Source organism: Bos indicus x Bos taurus, chromosome 3, assembly GCF_003369695.1.
Source record: "Bos indicus x Bos taurus breed Angus x Brahman F1 hybrid chromosome 3, Bos_hybrid_MaternalHap_v2.0, whole genome shotgun sequence".
NCBI classification, from domain to species: domain Eukaryota; kingdom Metazoa; phylum Chordata; class Mammalia; order Artiodactyla; family Bovidae; genus Bos; species Bos indicus x Bos taurus.
Window position 1 is genome coordinate 2,031,709 of NC_040078.1, and position 16,068 is coordinate 2,047,776.

At 42.6% G+C, this 16,068-nt stretch overlaps 1 long non-coding RNA gene across 1 annotated transcript in view; it reads right to left on the reverse strand.

The window, feature by feature from the left end:
- Window positions 1-15,965, reverse strand: part of LOC113883264 — a 112,447-nt gene extending 96,482 nt beyond the window's left edge. Inside the window, exon 1 of the long non-coding RNA XR_003508610.1 lies at window positions 15,845-15,965. This is a non-coding gene — a long non-coding RNA (uncharacterized LOC113883264). The remainder of the gene's footprint in view (window positions 1-15,844) is intronic.
- Between the last annotated feature and the right edge of the window lie 103 nt (window positions 15,966-16,068).

The following is a 16,068-nucleotide window of genomic DNA, read 5'->3' on the forward strand; positions in this document are numbered from 1 at the left end:
TTCCCTCTACATTCCTTAGTCTTAGTCACATGAAGCTTTTTTTTTTTTTTTTCTTTAAGCCTGGAACTGATGATTACACAACAAAAAACTGGGTTCAAACTCTGTTCTAAGGAGTATATAACAACAATATATCCTGCCTAAGGACAGTTTCTCCTTCTTGAAAACTTTCTAACTAATCCTGTTATTTTAGAATGCATATTATGGGAGTTTGACCGCTTCCAATTTGCCTTGATTCATGGACCTGACATTCCAGGTTCCTATGCAATATTGCTCTTTACAGCATCGGACCTTGCTTCTATCACCAGTCATATCCACAGCTGGGTATTATTTTTGCTTTGGCTCCATCCCATCATTCTTTCTGGAGTTATTTCTCCACTGATCCCCAGTAGCATATTGGGCACCTACTGACCTGGGGAGTTCCTCTTTCAGTATCCTATCATTTTGCCTTTTCATACTGTTCATGGGGTTCTCAAGGCAAGAATACTGAAGTGGTTTGCCATTCCCTTCTCCAGTGGACCATATTCTGTCAGACAAGAGATGGCAAGAGTGAATGTCGACATTCTAGGAATCAGTGAACTAAAATGGACTGGAATGGGTGAATTTAACTCCGATGATCATTATATCTACTACTGTGGGCAGGAATCCCTCAGAAGAAATGGAGTAGCCATCGTGGTCAACAAAAGAGTCTGAAATGTAGTACTTGGATGCAATCTCAAAAATGACAGAATGATCTCTGTTTGTTTCCAAGGAAAACTATTCAAATATCACAGTAATCCAAGTCTATGCCTCAACCAGTAACGCTGAAGAAGCTGAAGTTGAACGGTTCTATGAAGACCTATAAGACCTTTTAGAACTAACACCCAAAAACATGTCCTTTTCATTATAGGGGACTGGAATGCAAGTGTAGGAAGTCAAGAAACACCTGGAGTAACAGGCAAATTTGGCCTTGGAATATGGAATGAAGCAGGGCAAAGACTAATAAGAGTTTTGCCAAGAAAATGCACTGGTCATAGCAAACACCATCTTCCAAAAACACAAGAGAAGACTCTACACATGGACATCACCAGATGGTCAACACCAAAATCAGATTGATTATATTCTTTGCAGCCAAAGATGGAGAAGCTCTATATAGTCAATAAAAACAAGACCGGGAGCTGACTGTGGCTCAGATCATGAACTCCTTATTGCCAAATTCAGACTGAAATTGAAGAAAGTAGGGCATACCACTAGACCATTCAGGTGTGACCTAAATCAAATCCCTTATACAGTGGAAGTGAGAAATAGACTTAAGGGCCTAGATCTGATAGATAGAGTGCCTGATGAACTATGGAATGAGGTTCGTGACATTGTACATGAGACAGGGATCAAGACCATCCCCATGGAAAAGAAATGCAAAAAGGCAAAATGGCTGTCTGGGGAGGCCTTACAAATAGCTGTGAAAAGAAGAGAAGCAAAAAGCAAAGGACAAAAGGAAAGATATAAGCATCTGAATGTAGAGTTCCAAAGAATAACAAGAGATAAGAAAGTCTTCCTCAGCGATCAATGCGAAGAAATAGAGGAAAATAACAGAATGGGAAAGACTAGAGATCTCTTCAAGAAAATTAGAGATACCAAAGGAACATTTCATGCAAAGATGGGCTCGATAAAGGACAGAAATGGTATGGACCTAACAGAAGCAGAAGATATGAAGAAGAGGTGGCAAGAATACACAGAAGAACTGTACAAAAAAGATCTTCATGACCCAGATAATCACAATGGTGTGATCATCCTGGAATGCGAAGTCAAGTGGGCCTTAGAAAGCATCACTACGAACAAAACTAGTGGAGGTGATGGAATTCCAGTTAAGCTATTTCAAATCCTGAAAGATGATGCTGTGAAAGTACTGCACTCAATATGCCAGAAAACTGGGAAAACTCAGCAGTGGCCACAGGACTGGAAAAGGTCAGTTTTCATTCCAATCCCAAAGAAAGGCAATGCCAAAGAATGCTCAAACTACCACACAATTGCACTCATCTCACACTCTAGTAAAGTAATGCTCAAAATTCTCTAAGCCAGGCTTCAGCAATATGTGAACCGTGAACTTTCAGATGTTCAAGCTGGTTTTAGAAAAGGAAGAGGAACCAGAGATCAAATTGTGAACATCTGCTGGATCACGGAAAAAGCAAGAGAGTTCCAGAAAAACATCTATTTCTGCTTTATTGACTACACCAAAGCCTTTGACTGTGTGGATCACAATAAACTGTGGAAAATTCTGAAAGAGATGGGAATATCAGACCACCTGACCTGCCTCCTGAGAAATCTGTATGCAGGTCAGGAAGCAACAGTTAGAACTGGACATGAAACAACAGTCTGGTTCCAAATAGGAAAAGGAGTACATCAAGGCTGTATATTGTCACCCTGCTTATTTAACTTATATGCAGAGAACATCATGAGAAATGCTGGACTGGAAGAAACACAAGCTGGAAGCAGATTGCAGGAAGAAATATCAATAACCTCAGATATGCAGATAACACTACCCTTATGGCAGAAAGTGAAGAAAAACTAAACAGCCTCTTGATGAAAGTGAAAGTGGAGAGTGAAAAAGTTGGCTTAAAGCTCAACATTCAGAAAACAAAGATCATGGCATCCGGTCCCATCACTTTATGGGAAATAGATGGGGAAACAGTGGAAACAGTGTCAGACTTTATTTTTTTGGGCTCCAAAATCACTACAGATGGTGACTGCAGCCATGAAATTAAAAGACACTTACTCCTTGGAAGGAAAGTTATGGCCAACCTAGATAGCATATTCAAAATTAGAGACATTACTTTGCCAACAAAGGTCCATCAAGTCAAGGCTATGGTTTTTCCTGTGGTCATGTATGGATGTGAGAGTTGGACTGTGAAGAAGGCTGAGCGCTGAAGAATTGATGCTTTTGAACTGTGGTGTTGGAGGAGACTCTTGAGAGTCCCTTGGACTGCAAGGAGATCCAACCAATCCATTCTGAAGGAGATCAGCCCTGGGATTTCTTTGGAAGGAATGATGCTAAAGCTGAAACTCCAGTACTCTGGCCACCTCATGTGAAGAGTTGACTCATTGGAAAAGACTCTGATGCTGGGAGGGGGGGCAGGAGGAGAAGGGGACGACAGAGGATGAGATGGCTGGATGGCATCACTGATTTGATGGACGTGAGTCTGAGTGAACTCCAGGAGTTGGTGATGGACAGGGAGGCCATGCTGTGATTCATGGGTTTGCAAAGAGTCAGACAGGACTGAGGGACTGAACTGAACTGAACTAATTATGGGAGTGGATCTGGTAAGATCTTTCTATTGTTAGTTCTAATCCTGTCATCTTAAAATGTAAATTATGGGAGTGGGTCTGTTAAGATCTTTACAACCTTCTTTACAACCTTGAGACATTTTTTTGATTTATTGTAATAACCAATTAAAAAAGTATGACTCCCTTGCTTAGACTAGTGATGGGGCCTTCTCCGTCACCTTCTGATGTCTGTGTCAGAAGCTTTCTCTGTGCCTTTTCATTCTTTAATGAAACTCTGCTCCACAAAAGCTCTTGCATGATCAAGTCTGGTCCCTGGTCCCGAAGCTAAATCTTCTTCAGCGATCACAAATCTGACACTGTTCACCGTAAGCTATCAAACATGTGTCTATTCCTCTTTATAAAGTGATTTTGTAAAATTTATTTCTAATGTGAGCTTAGCAATCATCTTGGAACTTGCTGCCTGTCATTCAGTCAGGTCAGTTTTCAGGTTTACCAGGTGTGTTTGGGGTGCCCAACTCACAGGCTTCTACCCTGGCTGGTGGTGTCTTGCACTGTGAAGCACTTATTAACATTTGGGGGAAAATTATGAGGAATGGCTGCACACTGGAATCACCTGTGAGCTTTGAAAAATACTGGCATCTGTGTTCCATTCCGCAGACATGCTAATCTAATCAATTTGGAGTATGCCTGGGCATGGAGTTGTTTTAAGTTTTCCCAAGTGATTCTAACACCGAAGTTGAGAAACTGCTCTTATTAAAGTTATAATGGGGCAATTAAACAGAAATTATTCTCTAATAGAGCAATCAAAGTTCAGTAATCTTTGGCTATGACAGTTTCCAGAAATGGAGAGTCAGCTCCTTATCTTTCACAGGCCCTGTTCATTGTGAAAGTGAAAGTGAAGTCACTCAGTCATGTCCCACTCTTTGCAACCCCATGGAAAGAGTTGGACATGACTGAGCGACTTCACTTTCACTTTCACTATGAAAAGAGCCTATGAAAGGTAGCTCATGTCTTTCATAGGCTCCCCTGGAATTCCCATAGCAACCAGCTGGATTCCTTTGTCTTGGTCTGATTGATTCCCAGGCATCCCCTAGGATACCGTTGGAAACCACTGGAATAGTCTAGACATTAGAATAATTTTTGTGGTATATTAAGTGCTTGGTAAATGCTTATTAACCTTATTATCTGATCAGAAACTGGCTCTGCTGGGTTTCTGAACACACTCAGTGTTCTCTTTCCATTGGCACATAGGAGCAGAAAAGGCTGGGAAAGATTGAAGGCAAGAGGGGGTGACAGAGGATGAGATGGTTGGATAGCATCACTGACTAGACATGAGTTTGAACAAACTCAGGGAGATAGTAAAGGTCAGGGAAGCCTGGTGTGCTGCAGTTCATGGGATCATAAAGAGTCGGATACGACTGAGCGACTGAGCAACTGAACAACAGCTCTCGCTGACTGGGGAGTGTGCTGCCTCTATAAGGGCTCCTGCAAAACAAATGCTGAAACTTGACTTTAGCTTTTTGTGTAAAGGGAAAATTCCTCTTCCAATTTTCTCTCAGTAGTGAAAGTAGGTCCTAATACAAGTCTTTTGTAAAAGCCAAGGAGTATAAAGCAAACTTTCAAAAAAGCGAGGGATATCTATATAAGGTACTGATAATAATGGGGTTATTGTAAGGATGAAATAAAGCATCACAAAAATATTCTGCACACTATTTGGCAGATATTAAATTCTCAGTGAAGTTAACTTTAGTATGGTTATTGTGGCAAAGGGGAGAAGTTCATGGATTTGGTGTCAGTCAGACTTGGGTTTCAGTCTTAACTCTGCCACTCTGTGTAACAGAGGGCAACCTAACTTTCCTGAGCCTGTTTTCTCACCCCTGGCATGGGGATGGCAGCAGTTCAAACCTCACTGGGTTACAGCTGGACTAAAGGAGGCAATGTATAACTCCAGCTGGCATCTAGTAGACAGTCAGTCAAGGACAGCTATTATTATCATTATTGACTAGGAGCTGATGAGAAAGCAATTTCACAACAGACTTTTTGCTCACTCTGTTCTTCTGGGCTCATGTTCTCAGGGTTGGGTAACCTCTGCCAGATTCCTGTACTGCTCTGCTTTTTTTTTAAAACCACTGCTGTAAGACCCCTTTGGTCCTCAGCTCTCCGATTGTTCCCAAATGTAGCAATTCAACAATTTATTCCTGTAGGTAACAACATTCCACAGAATCTAGCAATAATTTTGAGCCTATTGCTGTGAGGAACCTTATGGTGGCCCAATGCCACAGTCACTGTCCACCAGTTAAGCCTGAACCCACCAGAGGTCATTGAGCCCCAACATCCTTGGAGGGCATGAGAACTCCCACCTTTGGACGGTCAAGGGGTGTGAGTGCAAAGGCCAGGACTTCCCAGAGCCTCTTAATCTGTAGAGGGAATGCACATAGGTTAGGTGACCACCAGAGCCCCGCTGGTGGCCAGTTGCAGCATCCTAAGTTGCGACTCCAGGATGGGATGCCTGAGGCCCACTGTGCTCGCTCTCAGCTGCAGCATCCCCGGGGAAGGATGAGAGCACACCACCCTCTGGTGGCGGCAGAGCAGACATCAGCCAGGCCAGGCAGTGCAGTGTACCCAGGGCTGTCTCTTCTCTGGAAGGCAGGCTGCCCTGCTCCGGAGACAGTTCCGTGTCCGGACCAGCTCTGAAATCTTGGCTTTTCAGACACAGTTGCTGTGGTGCTGTGGCAGCACTGCCTGGCCTGCAGAAAGATTCCTCTACCCAAAGCCACGTAACAGTCCCCCTACACCTGCTTCCTCCGGGAGGTGGGATCTAAAATCGAGGGGCATGGAGCCTGGGACCTCGGCTTCTCTCCAGCTGCCCTTGGGAGTTGGGTGACAGTGCAGGAGGCTCTCACAGCTGCAGGAGGGCCAGATGTGGGGGACATTCTTTAAACTGTCAGGAAAACAGCAACAGTGTGTGCTGCGTCTGCAGATACGCAAAGAAGGATGGTGATGTTAGGCAAGAGGGTCCCCATCTACCTAAAGGAGTCAATCCTGACCCCAAAAACCATTGAGTTAAATTTGAAATTTAAAAAACCTGCCCTCTTCTCCACCAGTGCAGGTTCAGAGAGTTTTACAAGGAATTTTCTCAAACTTTCAAAGATCAAAGAAGCTTCACTCCTCTTTTCAAACATTATTTCAGGGACTAGAAACAGTAGGAAGACTCCCAATTCATGCCATGATGCAATATTTATATCCAAAGACAGTACTCAAAAGTTTTAGATTGATATTACTTATGACCACAGATGCAAAAATCCTAAACAAAATATTCTCAAATACAGCAGTATATTTGAAAAATGCATCACAATCAAAGAGGATTTATCCCAGAAATACAAGAGTGCTTTAGTATTGGATAAAATTCTGAGTGTAATTCACCACACCAAAAATTAAGAGAGAAACACAAAACAATTCCCTGAATGGATGCAGAAATTCATTTATACATTCAGTGATAATCACGGTAAAACTTTCAGCAAACTAGGAGTAGAGGGTATTTTTCTAAGTATACAGCAAACATCATACTTGCTGGTGAAACGTGAGGCGTGCCGTGAAGGCCAGTGCCAGGCCACGATGGCGTGAGTGGCGCTACTTCTGCGGTTGTTGTTCAGCTGCTGTGTCATGTGCAACTCTGTTGCAACCCCACGGACTGTAGCCCACCAGACTTCTTTGTCCATGGGATTTTCCTGGCAAAAATACTGGAGTGGGCTGCCATTTTTTCTCCAGGGGATCTTCCCAACCCAGGGATTGAATCTGTGTCTCCTGCACTGGCAGGGCAATTCTCCACCACTGAGCTACCAGGGAAGCTACCATGACTCTGTTAGAGGATCTGCCTTGAGCTGTTCCATATGGCCGTCACTAGCTACAGGTGGATTTTCAAATTTAAATTTAACTGAGTCTCATTAGCCATATTTCAAGTGATAAACAGCCATATGTGGCTACCATACTGGACAACCCAGCTATAGAACGTATCCATCATTGGAAAAGTTCTATTTGCTAGTAGTGATAGTCTAGCCAATATAACAAAACCAAGAAAATGAAATGAGAGGCCTAAGGATTAGAAAGAAAGAAATGTTTCCCCTGTCTGCATACAATGCAGTTGTCTACACAGGACATCTAAGAAAACTATTAGAGCCTGCAGATAAAGTATTAGATTTAACAAGAGTTTAGCAGTGTTACTTGGAGAAGGAAATGGCAACCCACTCCAGTATTCTTGCCTGGAAAATCCCATGGACACAGGATTTCAAACATAATAAAGGAAAAAAGTAACAGACACAAAAGGTATCTTTACAAGAGCATCAACAACTTTTAAAGCAATTAGGCATAAAGCTAACAAAAGATATGCAAGACAGAGCTCCTTGCTTTGGAGGAAGCCCTGGCTCCCAGCAGCCTTGCTGCATCTGACAGGAGTAAAGAGTGTCTGACTCTTTGTGACCCCATGGACTGTAGCCTACCAGGCTCCTCCGTCCATGGGATTTTCCAGGCAAGAGTACTGGAGTGGGTTGCCATTTCTTTCTCCAGGAGATCTTCCCAACCCAGGGATCGAACCCTGGTCCTCCCACATTGCAGGCAGATGCTTTAACCTCTGAGCTACCAGGAAAGCCCTAAAGAGTGGGCTCAGGGCTCCAGCAAGCAGATAGGATGCTCTGTTTGGTACAACTGCAGCTATAACTTCAGTCAGCAAATCACCTCCTGGATTTCAAATAATGAGTCCTGGGCAAAACTTCTAAGATTGACTTATCAGGTTCCATCCCTGGAGTCTGGCTTTTCAGGGCAACAGCAGAGAGCAGTTCATCTTTCTGGTTCAGCACTGTGGCTGTCCCTCCTTCCAGGGGGTGATGAGTGGAGCCTAGTCTCCATCTAGCAGTCTCCCTATATTATTAGTAACTCCAGGGACAGTGTTTAAGTCTGGAATCTCCACCTGTTCCCAATGCCAAAGAAGTCTCCAGAGCTCAACCTCCATCACTACACAAAAATATTTTTTAGCATCGTGGAGAAGTTCTTATCTACAAGAAGCCTGGCCAAAGGCTTCAGCCAAGTTTTCCAAATTTCAGTTTGGCTAGCTGCTTACAAAGGTTTGCAGGTATTCTTTTTCAGCCTACACAGTTTAGTAATTTATGTTCTGAAAAAAATATAAAGTGTGAGCCCACAAGTAACTCTGATGTTATGTCCAGGACTGCTGCTGCTGCTGAGTCACTCCAGTCGTGTCCGACTCCATGCGACCTCATAGATGGCAGCCCACCAGGATGCCCCATCCCTGGGAATCTCCAGGCAAGAACATGCCCAGGACTAACTTCATCCTTAATAGAAGCTCTATTTCATTACAGACTGTAGCATTCTTACTATCATAGGATTGAGGGTCTTCACTGTCAGGCTCCCAGAGTGAGAAGAGGCAACATCCTGAGATTCCCTTGAAAGCACAGGAACACCCCAAGGAGACCTATGGAACTGTGCTCAAGCTTGGCTGCCTCTTTGCGTTCTCAGAAGCTAATTAGTGGTCCAGCTCTGCCATGTAGTGGTCCCTCTTAGTTGAAAGGTAAACCCTATCGCTATTCTCAGTTGACTGTCCTAATTCTAAATCTTCTTTTAGTTGCAACAGTACTTATACTTTTGCTCAAACTCCTTTAACTGGGGAAAGAAAAATCGCTCAGATAGTTAAAAAAGAGATTTAAAAAGCTAGACTAAGCTAATATTTATAGTTATTTACATTTTATAATGTACAAGTACTGTACAGTTGACTGGCTTATAATTATCTTCTAGCTACCTTATAGATCATGCCTCTTCTTTCTAGTCCTTAGATGTTTGTTCCTCTATTGTAAGACCCAGTAACTCCAGGGAAAATGCTTTACTCAAGTTAATTACAACCAGGATAGTACCAAAAGACATTGTAAAAACAGTGCTCCCTTTTTAGTACTCAAGGGATTTCTGAGGTGTCTTTTATCAATATAATCTCTAGATGCCTTCCACTTCTCAGAGTCCTGGAACTTTAATCTCCAAGAGCTCCTGAGAAAAGGAAAGAGAAACTACAGGTAAATCCCTGTAGTACTGTTATGGACTGAATATATGCCTCCCCCCACCCCACTGTGGCTGTATTTAGTTATGAGGCCTCTAAGGAAGTAACTGAGGTTAAAAGAACTCATAAAGGTGAAGCCCTTATCCAACAGATTAGTTTCCTTACAAGCAGAGACACGCATGCACGCACACACACACACTTTCTCTCCTCTGCCCCTTTCTTTCTCAATTCTCCTTTTTCCACACACATACTGAGGACAGGCCAAGTGAGGACGTTAGAGAGACGGTGGCTGTCTTTAAGCCAGGTGAGAACCCCCACCTGAAACCAGACTTGCTGGCACCTTAATCATGGACTTCCAGCCTCTATGAGAGACCTGTGAGGAAAATAAATGTATATTATTTAAACCAGCCAGTCTGTGATGTTGGGTTATAGTAGCCTGAGCAAACTAAGTACCTATGAAACTTCAGAGGATTTTAAGCTGGGGCCTATGGATAGTACTTTATTTCAATAAAACTTTTAATTGTAAACCTATGTAGCTTATGCATTTAGAAATATTACTCTGAGAAGGGCTCACCAGACACTCACCAGAGGTCCATAGCACAAAACAAAGGTTAGGAACTTTGGTATATTATTCAGCTAGACATAAAATAAATATATGTAGTCAGTGTGACATGCCTCTCAAGTGTCTTCAAATGTAAATTTTTCTAGGATCTGATATATTTTAGTCTGTAACCTTTAACTATGTTAAAACCTGTAGATCAATATAGATGAGGAAGAATATTATATAGAATTTTCTAAAAATTTTATTTTTCTACCAGACACAGATGTTGAGTGTGAGCCTCAATGTTGCATAGTATAACTGTTTATATAGGTATGATATGTGTGTACCATATGTACCAGAGTATACTATGTAATAGGGGCTTCCCAGGTAGTTCAGTGGAAAAGAATCCACTTGCCAATGCAGGAGCCACAGGTGACGTGGGTTCGATCCCTGGGTTGTGAAGCTCCCCTGGAGAAGGAAATGGAAAGGACCCACTCCAGTGTTCTTGCCTGGAGAATGCTATGGACATAGAAGCCTGGCAGGCTATAGTCCCTGGAGTTGCAAAGAGTGGGACACGACATGAATCATACTGTAGTATTAATAAGTATTGCAAGTTACTGTGAACATGAGGGCAATTTCAACAGAGCAACTAAAATATTATCAATAATATCTTAAAGCTAAACTGTAAAAGTCCTCCCAGTAAAGCAGAGCTACTGACGTCTGAAATGGAAAGAACTCACACGTTTGCAGACAGTGCTTTGAGAAGAAAGCTAAAGAATCAATGCCAATGAGTAGACTATCAAATGAATAGTCTATCAGATATTTCTGCTGCATTAGGCGCTAGCCAGAATAAAGAGGTTGTTGCTGTTGAGTCGCTAAGTCATGTCCGACTGTTTGCAACTCCAGGGACTGAAGCATGCCAGGCTTCCCTGTGCTTCACTATTTCCCTGAGTTTGCTCAAACTGATGTCCATTGAGTCAGTGATGCCATCCAGCCATCTCATCCTCTGTCGTCCCCTTCTCCTCCTGCTTTCAGTCTTTTCCAGCATCAGGGTCTTTTCCAATGAGTTGGCTCTTCACATCAGGTGGCCAAAGTACTGGAGCTTCAGCTTCAGCATCAGTCCTTCTAATGAATATTCAGGGTTGATTTCCTTTAGGATTGACTGGTTTGATCTCCTTGCAGTGCAAGGGACTCTCGAGAGTCTTCTCCAGCGTCACAGTTTGAAAGTATCAATTCTTTGGTGCTCAGCCTTCTTTATGGTCCAACTCTCACAACCATACATAACTACTGGAAAAACCATAGCTTTGACTATACGGACCTTTGCCGGCAAAGTGATGTCTCTACTTTTTAATATGCTAAGTTTGTCACAGCTTTTCTTCTAAGGAGCAAGAGTCTTTTACTTTTGTGGCTGCAGTCACCATCCTCATTGATTTTGGAGCCCAAGAAAATGAAATCTGACACTGTTTCCACATTTTCCCCATGTATTTGCCATGAAGTGATAGGACCAGATGCCATGATCTTAATTTTTTGCATGTTGAGTTTTAAAGAATAAAGAGGAATCAGTGGTTTTATATATATGTCTAGGAAGTGAAAGAAAGTGAAGTCACTCAGTCGTGTCCGACTCTTTGTGACCCCATGGACTGTAGCCGTCCATGGGATTCTCCAGGCAAGAATACTGGAGTGGGTTACCATTTTCTTCTCCAGGGGATCTTCCTGACCTAGGGATCAAACCTGGGTCTCCCGCATTGGAGGCAGACGCTTTAACCTCTGAGCCACCAGGGGAAAAACCTAAATATCATACCTGGGAGAAACCATCATCACCATCAATATCATCATCTCCAGAGCTGAGACATCTCAAAACTCCATCAACATCCCATCCTGCTGCCAAAAAAACAAACCAGGACTTTACAAAATACAGAATTGGGAAGAATTACGAAAGCAGAGGCCAAACTTTGATGGATTTGTAAATGAAATAGCCATGAAAATGGCCTTTTTGAAGGATTTTCCTTTGCATTATAGTCATACACAATCATATTTATAATTTATATAATTAGATTTTGAAAGATTTTGCATTAAAAACAGGCAATATATCAATAATACTACCAACCTTCAACAGTTCATCCTACTAATATGGAAAAATATGGATAATGTAAACACAGGACATTCTTATTTTATATTGTCTGTTCCCAATAGCCTATTGAGTTGACTTTACTAGTTACTCTTAAACTAGCCAGCAATTGGGGGAGAGAAAATTTCTATAAAATAATACTTTAAAAAAGATTTTTAAAAAACTAAATCTATTTTTGTAGAATTATTTACATTTTATAAAAGATTTTCACATTCTCTGAAGCTATTTAATCGGTTCAGTTCAGTCAGTTCAGTCGCTCAGTTGTGTCTGACTCTCTGTGACTCCATGGACTGTAACACGCCAGGCCTTCCTGTCCATCACCAACTCCTGGAGTTTGCTCAAACTCATGTCCATTATCGGTGATGTTATCCAACCATCTCATCCTCTGTTGTCCCCTTCTCCTCCTGCCTTCAATTTTTCCCAGCATCAGGGTCTTTTCCAATGAGTTAGTTCTTTGCATCAGGTGGCCAAAGTATTGGAGTTTTAGCTTCAGCATCAGTCCTTCCAGTGAATATTTAGGACTGATTTGCTTAAGGATGGACTGGTTGGATCTCCTTGCAGTCCAAAGGACTCTCAAGAGTCTCTTCCAAAACCACAGTTCAAAAGCATCAATTCTTCGGCACTCAGCTCTCTTTATTATCCAACTCTCAAATCCATACATGATTACTGGAAAAACCATAGCTTTGACTAGATGGACCTTTGTTGGCAAACTAATGTCTCTGCTTTTTAATACGCTGTCTAGGTTGGTCATAACTTTTCTACCAAGGAGCAAGTGTCTTTTAATTTCATGGCTGCAGTCACCATCTGCAGTGATTTTGGAGCCCCCCAAAATAAAGTGTGTCACTGTTTCCATTGTCTCCCCATCTGTTTGCCATGAAGTGATGGGACCACATGCCATGATCTTAGTTTTCTGAATGTTGAGTTTTAAACCAACTTTTTCACTCTCCTCTTTCACTTTCATCAAGAGGTCCTTTAATTCTTCGCTTTCTGTCTTTTAATGAAAGAAAAATGAAAGCGAAAGTCGCTCAGTAGTGACTCCTGGACTGTGTCCATGGAATTCTCCAGGCCAGAATACTGGAGTGGGTAGCCTTTCCCTTCTCCAGGGGATCCTCCCAACCCAGGGATTGAACCCAAGTCTCCCGCATTGCAGGCGGATTCTTTATCAGCTGAGCCACAAGGAAAGCCCAAGAACACTGGAGTGGGTAACCTATCCCTTCTCCAGCAGATCTTCCGACCTAGGAATGGAACCAGTCTCCTGCATTGCAGGCGGATTCTTTACCATTTAATAGTTGTCTGTATAGGGTATGCATTTTTTTTTACTAGTATTGCTATAACTAAAAAAAAAAATTTATTGGAGTATGACTGTTTAGTTTCTGCTGTACAACATGAATCAGCTTTCTGTGTACACACAGACCCTCCCTCTTGGGCTTCCCTCCTGTCTCCCACCCCAATCCCACCCCTCTAGGTCATCACAGAGCACTGAGCTGAGCTCCCTGTGCTATACAGCAGCCTCCCAGGAGCTATCTGTTTTACACATGGTAGTGTACATGTTCAGAGAAGGCAATGGCACCCCACTCCAGTACTCCTGCCTGGAAAATCCCATGGGTGGCGAAGCCTGGTGGGCTGCGTCCACGGGGTCGCTAAGAGTTGGATACGACTGAGCAACTTCACTTTCACTTTTCACTTTCATGCATTGGAGAAGGAAATGGCAAGCCACTCCAGTGTTCTTGCCTGGAGAATCCCAGGGACGGGGGAGCCTGGTGGGCTGCTGTCTCTGGGGTTGCACAGAGTCGGACACAACTGAAGCGACTTAGCAGCAGTAGCAGCAGCAGTGTACACGTTATTGGTACTCTCCTAACTCAACCTACTCTCCCTGTTCCACTCTGTGTCCACATCTCCATTCTCTACATCTATGACTCTATCCTGACCTGCAGATAGGTTCATCTGTACCATTTTCCTAGATTCCATATATATATATATGCATTGATACATGTGTTTTTCTTTTAACTAAAAGACTGAGAATTAGTTTAAGGTAAACTATCAAATTACAAATGGTTTTAGTATTCATTTCTATTAAGTATGTGTTTTAATCAGATGTCTTTGGTTTGTTATATTGTCTAACACTACAGTTTGAATGGACATTTACCTGAATAACTATACTGAAATGAATGCTAATAGGTGTACAAAATGATGAGAGAGGATGGACTATTTAATTGAGCTAGATGTGTAGAGGTATGCGTGTTTTCAAGTATCGATTCCAAGAAATGAGTCATTTTGTTAGTGGATAGGTAGATGGGATAACCACACAGCCAGGGTCTGTTCTTGACAGATATACCCACATATCTGTGCCCCTTCCTAGTTCTGCTGAAGGGGCCCTTTAATATTTGAACCTGACTGTAAAAAACATAGGTAGCCAATCATAGGTCTCAAAACTAGCAGAGGGGAGATATAAAAGGACTGAGACATAGGGTTTGTTATAGAAAGTCAAATAACTAGAATGTGAAGTAGATACTAAGGGGTGATGAAGACAGGCCTGTGGGTGTGTGAGGCAGACAGGTAGGCTGAATCCAGGTCATAAGAAAATTTTAATGCCAGGTTAGGGGGACTGGGGAGAAGGCAATGGCACCCCACTCCAGTACTCTTGCCTGGAAAATCCCATGGGCGGAGGAGCCTGGTAGGCTGCAGTCCATGGGGTCGCGAAGAGTTGGATACACTGAGCGACTTCACTTTCACTTTTCACTTTCATGCATTGGAGAAGGCAATGGCAACCCACTCCAGTGTTCTTGCCTGGAGAATCCCAGGGACGGGGGAGCCTGGTGGGCTGCCGTCTATGGGGTCGCACAGAGTCGGACATGACTGAAGTGACTTAGCCAAACGTTCAGGAGGACTGGAATTTGGTCAGTAGTCAGTGGGGAGCCTTGAAAAGCATACATGGATAACTAGTTTTTTAAAAGTCAAAATTTCTCTAGAGTTTTATGACACAGGTCGGTGGGCTGCCGCCTATGGGGTCACACAGAGTTGGACACGACTGAAGTGACTTAGCAGCAGGAAGACTTTAACTGCCCAGTTCATCTTTGTATCCCCAGCACCCAAAAGAGAGCCAGATGCATAACAGAAACTCACTGTATACTTGCTGAAGGAATGAAGAAGCTTTAAGGAATCTCCATGGAGAAATTACATAAGATTTAAAAGCCATTTAGGATTATTTCAAACTTGGGGGAGGCAATTTGACAATATGCATCAAGACTCTTTTAAATACTCCTATCATTTAACCCAGTAATTCTATTTATGGGACTCTGTTTTAAAGTAATAATCCTAAATGAGGGAAAGCTTTATGCATAAAGTTTATTACAATATTGTTTTTAAAAGAAGAAATGGAGATAGTCTAAGAATTGGGAAACAAGTTATTGTGTGCCTTTCTCCTGTAGGGTATTTAAGATGCTGTCAATAAAATTACGATTATAAAGACGACGTGATATAAGAGGAAAACATATATATTACTATATTAAGTAAATATAAGGAAAACCCCACCAAGATGCCCAATTGAAGATAGGGTATGATTATAAATCATGGGAAGGGGGAAAGAGTTTGGGGGGTGGTAACATTTTTTTCTTTTATCCTTCTGTGTGTATTTTCCCTACTTGTCCTCATTATTTCATTCACTTATCAAATATTCATTGACAACCCACTATGCGTCAGGTACTGCTCTAGGAATTAGGGGCAACAGCAGTCAAGAAAACACAGATCCTGTCCTCACGAACTTACACGTTAGTTGGAGAAGCCAGAAAATTAACAAGTCAATCAGATAAGTGGTCGACAAAAAAATAAGGCAACGAAAGAGAATAAAATCAACATCATTTACCTTTTCACTTGGAGGGAGGAGATACTCATGCAGGTAAAAAGAGCGAATTAGACACTCGAGCAGCGCTAAGACTGAGGGCCCAGGAGGCGCCAGCCCTGAAGGCGGCGCTGCAGCCCGGCGGCGGCGGCACGGTTGAGCGCGAGGAGGCGGGGCACGCGACGCGAGGGGCGGGGGCTGGAGGACCGCGGAAACGCCGAGTTCGGCTCAGCGCTTTCCCTTCAGAA